We start from the raw sequence: 12,228 nt of genomic DNA, 5'->3' as shown, positions 1-12,228 counted from the left end.
ATAAATCATACAGCATATTAGTGTCTCAGTAAGCGTGATTATATTTAGTGCTTAAATACAATTTTAAATTTAAAAAAATATTCATAGTAAATACACGCACACAGAATATAAAAATGCAAACATTTATTGTAATTACAGCTGGAATATACCAAACTGGTTCAATAACAAGCATTTTTGTTGTGTTTTTAAACCATGGTAACTAAAGGACGATACATTTCAGTAATGTTGGTCATTTATTAGGCAGAAGTGAATATATGCATTCTTCTGAAGGTACGATTGACAGAACGATAAAATAAATATTCTCTTCGTAAGATATGACAAGACAGTGCGATGTAGTATAAAAAAGGGATATCATAGTGTCAAATAATTGAAACAATTCAGATGCTTGTAGATAAAAAATTTTTTACCTTGTATCATATATTGTACTTAATACGTTGCTGTCTTGCGACGTCAAACATTGGCTAGCCTTACTCCAGATGAGTCTGGGAACAAATAAAAAGCCACATATATGCACACGCTGATAGGGTTTCAATATTACTGCGTGGTTTACATATTGAATATTGCAGGAAGAAAGTTGTCTTAATTTATTTTAATACGTCCAAGCAACTATGGCACACACATTGGTGCTATGGTTTACATAAATAACTTTCTTCAAATACATTTCTACACTATATGTTCAATAAGTTTTGGATGATAAATAAAAACCTTGTAAAATCAACAAAACGAGAATTAAAAATCTGCAGAAATATATGTTACAATATTATGCACCTTCGTTTGAATAAAAAATACACACACACACACTATATATATATATATATATATATATATATATATATATATATATACGCAATTTATTTTTCTTTGTTGGCTTTTATTAACGATTATATGTTTTATAAGTTTGTATTCTGTACTTCACCTTGACCTTGCCCAAACATGTACTTCAGCTTGGAAAAAGAAAGAACCGAGACTAAAGCAGCTACATAAAGAAAAAAGAGAATTGCAGTTTCACAAAGATGAAAGAGAGAGCGAAAAAGAAGGATTAGATGGGTTAGATGGGTTAAAGCAAAGGCAAATGCAATGTGAATAGGAAGAGCGGGAGATACAAATGCAGAGAGGAAGAGAAAAGTGAAAGGGAATTTCAGTTTAGATTAAAATAATTAGTAACGGCAAGTGAAAAAGACCCGCCCCAGCCACGTTGCACACATTTTTGGTTGTTGTTGCAACCAGAAATAATATTTTAGTACCATATTTTAAACAGAAAGAAGTAGATTAATATTTTCCGCCTTTGGAAAAATTGTTGAAAATTTGCAAATTGCCAAGTGAACCGTGGACGTTATTATTTACGAACTAATCAAGATAAAGCTATTTCAAATGCCCTTATGTCTAAGAGGTCAATGTCATGGTCATATATTGAAAGCAATACATTTGTTGAGCCAAACAAATCCCGGTCTAATTTGATCACCGGAAATTATATTCGAGACTACAGGCACATCAACACATTGAACATTGGAACCTTTCGGAATACTTCCATACTTAAAAGATTACAAGATTAAGAGCTCTGTCTCTTAAGCCGACACTCTGTTGCGCACTGATATAGGCTTACTTTATTATGGCGAAAATCTCTAAAACTTTAGCTGTCCCTGAAATGTTTTCTTTCACATGTATCTTTTGAAAGAGCATCTTCTAGTAGCGAAATGAAAATGATCCGTGAAAACTCTATTCCATTGTTTCGCATAATTCTAGACACACTGGGAGGTCGAAATAAGTTGTCATGTTAGTTTACGTAATTTAATAATTATTACATACATTTTGAGTAAAAGTATTAAAATTGAAATTTTCTCTAAATTGTATTGAAAGTAATTTTTCATTAAATTATATTGAAAGTAATTATCCACTAGAATATATTGAGAATAATTTTATCTATTTGTGTAATAGAACTGTATGCTATTTTATAAACATCGCACTTTACGAGCAGGTGCAGAAATCCATAAAATACATTTCTCTTGTATTTAAATGTCAGCAATTTAGATTTGGTGGGAAGCTGCTGAACAGGCAAATAATTAAATCAATAATGGATGAGATAAGCGAGATGATTCACGCGATTTCCGTGGGAAAGGTCGAGAGCCTTGTTCTGACACGAAATGAGCGGAACAAAACTGTGTATGAATAGAGATCAGACTTACGCAGAATTTGTTCGTTCCTCGAGTCAGAACAGCTCCGTCTTTTCCTTGCAGAAAAGAATCGTCTGTGTTCGCAAACTTCGTTAAGGAATGGGCACTTGTTTATATTTGAGATTTTAACGGTAAAGTTCATATTTTTCCAACATTTTGTGAGCTCCTTCTATTTTATATTATGATAATATGGAATGTTTAATTGTATTTGTGGTATGCATTATTGGGAAAGATGAATTCGCTACCAACTTGATGTTTAGATTTAATTTGGAAATAAAAGATTATTTAAGTAATATTGAGTAATGTTTATTAACCTATTCCAAATTAGTCTTCTATTTTAAATTTAGTAAAATACATTTCTTCATAATCATTGTTGCGTTAATCGCAATTATTGAATATTATGCCCATTGGCTATCATGAAGTTAATCGTGATTTAACTATCTGTATTACATTCTAAAAGGCGGAAAATATATAAATGTATGAAGCTGGTAAGCTCGAAGAAAAAGTGTCATCTTTTATGTATTTCGTGTATTTTGAATATAAATGTTTATAGATGTATTTCCTGAATGTAGTGTTATATATATATCAATTATTTAAATAAAAAGTTCGATCATCGATTCAGAACAGCTCTGTCTTTTCCATACAGCCATTCCGTACCTCATTCTCTAAGATGTAGCCGTATCTACACCATCGTGGGTGACACCCTTGTTAAGAGAGCCTGAACTCTTTCGTCTATCTCTCTAACCATGGGCAAAGACATTTCTTAACTCATGAGTAATCCCTTCTCATAGGAAGAAATGAGAAGAAGGAAATGATGCAACTCTTATCATAGCATTTAGCTTAGAAATCTTAAAAGTGACGTGCAATATGAAATAAAATTGCAAAGTATTATTGAGCAATTTTGTGGATTGTAGATTATTTGTTCACACCAGAAAACAATTTCTTAGGCTAGATTTCCAATATATATACCAATAATAATATCATACAGGTTAGATAATTTTTAATTCGTACTCTACGTAGATTCATTCCCATGTCCGCGAGTAAACAAATCGCCTTGCCTGTACACAGCAGCCCATATTCCAGCACGACTAAGAACACATCACCAATGCACTCGTGTGTACCAGACACACTCGCATGACGACCAAGTAATTAATACTCATCTATCTATGGGTGCCGTTTACCCGCGGACCTGAGTTCGAATCTCTGTAGAGGACGATTTAAAAATGGTCTAACCTCTATGATAGTATTATTTGTATTAAATATTATTTCTGCCTACTATCATCATACATTCTCCTATAGTATCCAGGGATAACACCTTCCGTTCTATCTAGTATAAATTTATAATAGATATGTCTGTCTGTGTATGGGGGTGGGGTGGGGGAGTGTCGTTGTTTCCTCCTGACAGTGCATTCTCAATAGTCTTTGATACTGAATGACAGTAGGTGCGTTGTATTTGTCCCTACCGTGAATGATTTCATCATTATCTATAAAATATTTATCACAGTCTCTTATTTGCCTTGCACGGCTATATGAAATCCATCTGTAATAATTCACTTTAAGTTTCAACTTTCGTTCTCTTGTAATATATTACAAAAAGAGGATGATTACCGATTCGACCAAATACTGTCGCTTGATTGGTTTTTAATGGCAGATTTTAAATAAAATATAGTTGCTCTTACAATTGATTACCACCTACTAATGTTCGATAAACAAATTTTCTCTAACAAATAATTTCGGATCCTTAAATATAAAAAGCGTTACAGTGTTGTCAATGTCTGAGAACAGTTAGGATATCCAGAATCCACCAATCAAATCAGTATTGTGTAGACTGGCATCAAAACGTTGATAACAAAGTGTCATCAATTTTGACTTGAACTTAAAAATGGTCAAGAATTTTTTGGTTAATGATTTGATACTTCCACGCTCTCTTTATTGGTGTAAATACTATTATTTTCTCATCCTTTCGTTCTTAACACATATGTGCAAGACTGAGTTCACTCTGTTTTGCGATTGCTTCTCATTGTTTGCCCATTACTTTCCAATTTTAACACAAAGCGTCGTGCTCGAATTGATGTGCGGAATAGTAGGATGTATGCTAATAATAGCGATGGCGGAGTGTTTCAATAGCATATCTCCTAGATGATACAAAGCATGATAACGAGCGTAATCGGCCACCATACTTAGTGACACATATAGCCAGCATAATCGGCCAGCTATACTTCATCGCACATATCTTTCAATCCATCGTGATTTTCTGTCTATAAGAACCTTTGTTTTCAAGTACCATTGCGATGTTTCACATAGCACTTCACAAGCTGAAGTCAGCAAGAATAGTTACCATACAATGGTTTATACGTACGTTTCAGAATATCACTTGTGTGCATGAGAGTTTAGACATTTCCTCAGTTTTCGAAGATTAATATAGATGGATGACAGTTTCCTGAGTCTCTCAATCTTAATATGCATGAATGTCAGTTTCCTCAGTCTTCAAAGCGTAATATAGATACGTGTCATTATCCTCAGTCTTCAAAGTTTAATATGAGTGCATGATATTTAAATCAATCCTCAAAGATTAGTATTGATGGATTCCATTTAAATCAATCCTCAAAGGCTAATATGGATGGATTACGGTTTCCTGGTTTGTGGTGACTATACCAATATGTAAATATGCCGCCAAGAGTTTGCAAACTACACAGGCGCATGTACATAATAGCAGGTACAAACACATATGTATGTATGTATGTATGTATGTATGTATGTATGTATGTATGTATGTATGTATGTGGGGTGGGTTGGGGGTGGAAGGATGGTTCGAATCATGCATTCACAAAAAGCAAACACATAGTAAACTCATCCGTTTCCTACAAATTTTGTTTTGGATGACTTGGCCAGTCTCTCGCCTATCATTTAAACCATTCCCACTCACTTTACGCACAATATTATCATCATCATCATGATCATCGTCAATATTATTATTATTATTATTATTATTATTATTATTATTATTATTATTGTTATTATTATTATTAGTATCGTTATTATTATTAATATTATTATTAGTATTGGCATTATTGTGTCTTAATTGTATAAGAATGGCAAACAACAATATTACCTCTTCTAGTGCCGATGCCATCATTACGCTTCTATGTTCAAGTTCTTACTTAAATCTTAAAACGTCAGATACGTTGGTGGGGTGGTGATACGTTTTTCCATTGACGCAGGTCATACATATGGATCTGCGGAACTGATTATTATTATTATTATTATTATTATGTTATTGTTGATGCTGGTGGTTGTCGTTGTGATCCGCATTGTAATAGTTTCCGTATCATTATAAATTTATATATGCTTATATATACAGTAGATCATTAATCTCTGCTTAATTAGTTTTTATTTATATAGCTATTTGGTCATTTAGGAAGGATTCTATCCCTCATATTATCCACGTCTTGTCATTAGGTTTCCATTAATGTATGCTAATTCTGATCGATTCCTTCAATTATTATTTTATTTTACCGTGATCAGCTAATACAAGTCCCATTAAAAATATCTTTATCTTATTCTGGACAACCTTCAATGTATAAGACAATATTTGGGAATAATATATTGGAATCCTGGGCAAAGATAATATTAGATTTACACAGTGTAAGATATTCACGTTTTTACAAGATGAAAGACGAGTAACAAGTAATTCAAGATTTTCTTCTGCATGCTTGCTAATTTTAATACTTACATTCAAGATAGTGTATATTGTGGTATCACTTTGCTTAAATATTTAACATGCTTGTTTTGATTCATATGAGGTCACTGCTCATGGACTAGTGTTGTATACTGGTGTGCTTGACACTTTATGATAATTAAAGGTTGTCTCCCTTTCTAACAAACTAGTTAATTCCCCCCCCCCAAATATTTTCATAGTAATGCATTGTAAAAAACAAACAGCAGTCAGCTTTAGAAAATCACCATACTACATGGCTGTACTTGAAAGAATAGACAATTTAATGTGAATTAAATGAAATCTCTTTACAATTAATTTACACTCAGAAATATACACATTGCTCTATATAATCTCTACCGAAATATCTACCAGAACGAGGCAATCACCTCACATGGGAGGTAACTTAAACATAAATATTGGCAGTTGTTGTACTGTTTATCTCGCTTACACCCTTTTCAAACCAGACTGTCACATTACTTTTTGAGATCTTTGTAAAAATCTAAATTTGTTAAAACCATGACATATTCTTAAACAAGCTTATATATCCCCACCAAAGGCGCCGTGCGATATGGTCTCATAATTATATCCAATAACTCGCTTGTAATGAAAGATAAAATTATAAATATTCAAACGTACAATCCCACACAGGTACTCATAAAAATGTTATGATTCCAAACATTTTGATTTCATCACAGTGTCCCATCTGTTTTCTCATACCAACACTATCGATTCCTTCTTTTCTCGTCTTTTATCCTGTCACTAGCAACAGCAGAAGACATGTACAGGATGAATCTACACTAGTTGGAATCATGGCGAGGTAGATGCATATATTCGAAATGCTCGATTCTATTTCACTCTAACCTTAAATGACATATTTGTAATATGGCCTTCGCAATCCAATTTTACATCACATTCTCTGGGAATCTGGGTGAGAATGAAACGTTTTTGGCATAAATTATTTTTTTCACCATTCGTAAATGATTGTCAGAACGTTTGCATATTAATTTCTTAACAAAGTAAAATTCATTGGTGAAAATGTTTAAACTAAACCTACAGCTGCATTTTCTGCAGAACCCTGCATGAACGATAGCATACAGAACGAAACGGAATGGAATATTTTCTTAATTTTGCCACATACATGTGACCTTATGAGTCATTCTATTGTTAAAAGGAATCAGATTTGTAAACAAATTTATAAATTCCCCCAACTAACTCGGAGCATCTGTATGTCACAGCTGACATGCTTTTGTGAATTCAATGTATACTTAAAACTATTTTATGATTGCAAACAAATGTATGAGGTCCCCCAATCTTTTTACAAATCGACGTATTTTTATGTCATAACTGACACGTTTTCTGAAAACTATTCTTACTTAAAACCATTTTATGATATGTCGTAAAATGAAATAAATACTTAACTTCACGTTTAACAGATACGCCTGTTTGACGTTGCTGACATTATTTATTTCATCTACTACAAGATAAAAAATAGATTTTCGTCGTTTCAATTGTTGTCGTAAAATGTAGTGCGCCTATTTCTGAGAAAACATTTGCCTGTATGAAGGATAAAATTTGGATTGTTTACATCAGAAATCTTAAAGTAAAAATGCAGAGCAACATTTTCTGGGAACAATCTTGATGTTGACGAGCAATTAGAAAACGTTTCCACGTTATTAATTTCCTCCTATTCGCTCACTGTAGCGAAACGAGGACCCACAATTTCAGTTTTCTACATATACACCTGAAAAGAAACTTTAATCATTGCCGTGTAATTACAATTATTTTTAGAAAGATGCTCCTCTATTCCGTCGCCTCAAATGAGCTTGACGTTTTAATCGGTAGATGAAGTATTTAAGAATGTCGAAGCAAACTTACTTCTTGCGATTCGTCAATGTTATTCTCTTGATGATTATTATCATTTTATTTTACCTATTCGAGCTTTGTTGTATTGTTGAAATGAGTGGCTTACAAATCGAAATCAAACACGGCAAATTGGATTCATACGCAAAACAAATACCACAGGGTCAACCCAGATGGACATTGTACGATCATTCAGCTATCAATCAAATTTACTTTTAGTTTCCGTCATTTTTATTGCTTGAGTGGTTCAGTTAAACTAACAGATTTATAGGAATATTTTATTGATTCATTTCATATGTAACAGAGCCATTTGTTTATCTGCTTTTCGTTCTGATATTTTACATTTAGGTATGACGCCAATGGAGTGTACATTGGATTGCACTAACTGTAATGTGTTCGTCCTTCTATGGTCTAGAACGTTTGCCCACACTGTATTGTTGAATTGCCCATCTATGTTGTAGAGAGATGGTGTAGAACGATTGCTTCCATTACATACCTTCACAATACAAAGTTATTTCATTGTCTTGATCTTTGTTAAAATTGCAATTAGCTCTATATCTCTTTCACTTTAGAAAGTCATTAGAAGATACACATCAAATAGTCAGTTGTGTATAATTTTTTTGTTCAGCTGTTAACATACATTATTCAGCTGTAACCATACATATGTGTACGCCAAGTTGATTGGCCTAGGGATAAGATGTATCATTCTTTTGTTGGCCACCATATCGTAGCGGTGCTTTAATTAGCGGTGATGATAAGGTGTGTTACACTATAAGACAATGATGAAAATTAATTTTGCTTCGTCTGTCCATACGAATTCATACTTCTAGACAAAACATGCATTTTTACTTGTGTTAACTACGTCTTTATTCAATCGTTATCTTAGGAACCATTTAATTAGCTGTGTTGTACATTTCTTTCCGCATTGAAAACTAATCCCCATTCAATGTTTATTGTATGCCAGTGTAGCAGGCCAAATTAACCCATGCCCAGATTAAACCCGGGTATAGTTTGGCCCAGGCCAGAGTATGCTCCGGCGGATAAAGTGTCCTAGGCTAAACTATGCCCGGGGATGTAAAATAGACTGGGCCAGACCATACCCCTTCAGGCCAGAATATGCCCCACTTGTATATTAAATTAATATTTACTTATCGTTATGGTCTTTACTTCTAGCAGGAAAACATGAACAACAATCATCACCGCCTTTTCTGAGTTTATTGATGTATGTTTTAGCTTCAGCTTAAAGAAATATGAATACCACTGTGATTTAAAAACTAGAACATATTGATAGGAGTGTTGGAAATATAATAGTAAATCAATACAATTGGACTGGAAGAATGTGAGGTATATATTCTATCATGATTCCTGATTCCTTCTTCAAGTTTTCCACAAAAAGCTCAAATTTGATGTGCATTGACACTACCACGATAGTGTACAACATGATTAACACTGTCTCTGGACATGAAGAGTATATATATATATATATATATATATATATATATATATATATATATATATATATATATATATATATATATATATATATATATATATATATATATATATATATATATATATATATATATATATATATATATATATATATATATATATATATATATATATATATATATATATATATATATATATATATATATATATATATATATATATATATATATATATATATATATATATATATATATATATATATATATATATATATATATATATATATAATCTTATCTTGTATGTATATACCTTGACAGACTACGAGTACGACTGAAACATGTCATTTAACTTACCTGACAAAGGTGAATCCTCAATAAAATGTTGAAGAATGAAGTAATTATTGTGTATATAGCTCAACACTATTGATATCATGGGGGTATAATTTGGCCTGAGGGGTATGAATTTGCCTAGGTCATAATATACCCCAGGGAAATAAATTGGCCCCGGCCACAATATACCCGGGTATAATCTAGCCTGGCCGCTTTAACCCCAGGTATACTCCGGACTGGGGGTATACTATTGCACCGGTTTTACAGAACATCATTACGTATGTAGTGTTGCAATTTAGGCCCCCACCCCCACCTAGTCCACCTTCTTTGCATTTTCTTTTCAGAAGTCACGTTCTTGTCCTGAAGCTTCAGGCCTAAATTTAGCGTTCACCAACAATTATGGCATTACTATTATGCAATTATGAAACGAATAAGTCAAATTCACTTGAAATGAGCTATCAATGCAATTAGAGTATATCACAGCAAAAGCGGACAACCGTTTCATATTTAAACCTGGATCCAAAAGTAATCTTTGATTTATATAGTGGTTAAACAAAAAAAAAAACTGAAATATTTTTGTATGACGTGCCTCTCAGACCACATTAGCTTACTGTTCTTATGGTTTAAATAGTGAAAATTCGACCACCTAATAATTCACTGTTTAGGTTTATTTTATCTTCTTTATATAATTGTTCATTCTGAATAAATGATTCAGATTTTATATATATATATATATATATATATATATATATATATATATATATATATATATATATATATATATATATATATATATATATATATATATATATATATATATATATATATATCCAGGCGAGAAGAAGCATCTCCAAACCATGACACTCGCCTGAAATACCGAATTCCAAGTTTAAACCGATGTACCAGAATCCTACTAACGACCGATAAGCACATGTTCTCTAACAAATAAAGTCGGATCCTTAAATATATAAAATTTTACAGTGTTGTCAATTTATTAATACAGTTAGGAAAGCCAGAATCCACCAATCAAATCAGTATCATATTATATAGCATAAAAAGCATTGATGAACAACTGTCGTCAAATTTGTTGCTGAACGTAAAAATTAACAATGAATCTTTGTAAATGATATGATACTTCCAATTTCCCTATAGAAAAGAAAATAATCGGGTGACATTGTATATATTTAATCTGTAATGTGTCAAGTATGTTAGATGAACATAGTCAAGTTGCAATGTTTAGTTCCTAATGAAAGTTTGTATGCTAGCATGACATTACATGGTATTCCATGATTTATGTATTGTTCACTAGATGACGTCTGCTACCGTAATGGTTGATATGAATTCACCTTGGGTGAATTATCACGGGGAATCATCTAATGCGAGAAAGCATGACGGTTTATATAGTTCTGGGAAAAATACAAATTGTTCACACAGTAATTGATATATTAGTATATTACTTCAGTAGCTTTGTATTGTCATTTCACCGTCTCTCGTCACCTTTGTTACAGGGCGAACATGCGTTGCGCCCTACGCTACTTAATACTTTCTGCACCTTAAGGTTAACACTTCACTTTCACTTGATTCGCCACCCCGACTTAAGTAACTAAAGTCTTTTACTTATATAACTTAAATTCTAATTTATGTAAATCATTAATAAATACATTTTTAACACACTCAGATAAAGGTGTATAAGCTGTAATTATCTGAGAAGCACCATTGCACCTACCCCCACGTGAGTCGATCACTTTTGTCCCTATTTATTATATGGGTTACCTAAATCTCGTGTTCAATCGTCCATTTAAGGTAATTTACAAATAAATACTATCTATGTTTATTCTATACGATCTTGTGTTATTCTTTCTAATCAAAAGGTAGACAGTAGGAACAAACATAGTATATATATTCATATTTGTTGTTACCGTTTATGAGTTAATCATTATCTATGAAATATATCTCGCAAACTTTTGTTTGCTTTGCACGGTTATATAAACTATATTTTTAATAATTGACTTTAAATGCAACTGACAAAGAATCCTGTATAATTCACGTTCAATTGCATCATTTATCCTCTCTTAGATAGCCTACTAAGCTTATTGTTATCAATTTGAGCAAAATGTTCATCAGTGGATTTCTTGCTTGGGTGTTTTCTTTTGGTTGTTTGTTTGGTTTATTGGTTGTTTCCTAAAGGTACTTTAAATATATTATTGACTATATTATGACAACAAAAAGGGGTAAAAGTGCTTTTCTGATTGCTGCAGAGCCAACCTAGGATTGCATGATCGGGTATCGAACTCACGACATTTGTATCACGAGAACAGCGGAGCTACGGCAGCTTACTCGAACAAACGAAGCATAAAGTGTGAACATGCACTAAAATACAGAATTCAAAATTTGTACCAATGCAAAATCTGGGAAATTCAAGTACAACTTGATACAATTGCCTAAATGGCTGGGGATTTTTTCGTTTCACTGTAATAATTAGATTAATCATCATGTCGAACTAGCGCTACACACGTATAACGTTCTAGACCTTTCTGCTTACCGTTAAAGGTTTCGAGGATTTGAATAAAGACATTAAAGTAATTAAAATAAATTTCCAGATTTTTGTGAAATTAATTATTTAAGGTGTCTTTACGTAATAATGTGTTACCTGATGGAATGGACCCTTTGGTGGTCCATTAATTTGACCAGTCCACGT

This window comes from Sinohyriopsis cumingii, chromosome 14, assembly GCF_028554795.1.
Source record: "Sinohyriopsis cumingii isolate HCF-2022 chromosome 14, ASM2855479v2, whole genome shotgun sequence".
NCBI classification, from domain to species: domain Eukaryota; kingdom Metazoa; phylum Mollusca; class Bivalvia; order Unionida; family Unionidae; genus Sinohyriopsis; species Sinohyriopsis cumingii.
The sequence above is the reverse complement of the archived record's forward strand: the minus strand, read 5'-3'. Positions refer to the sequence as shown.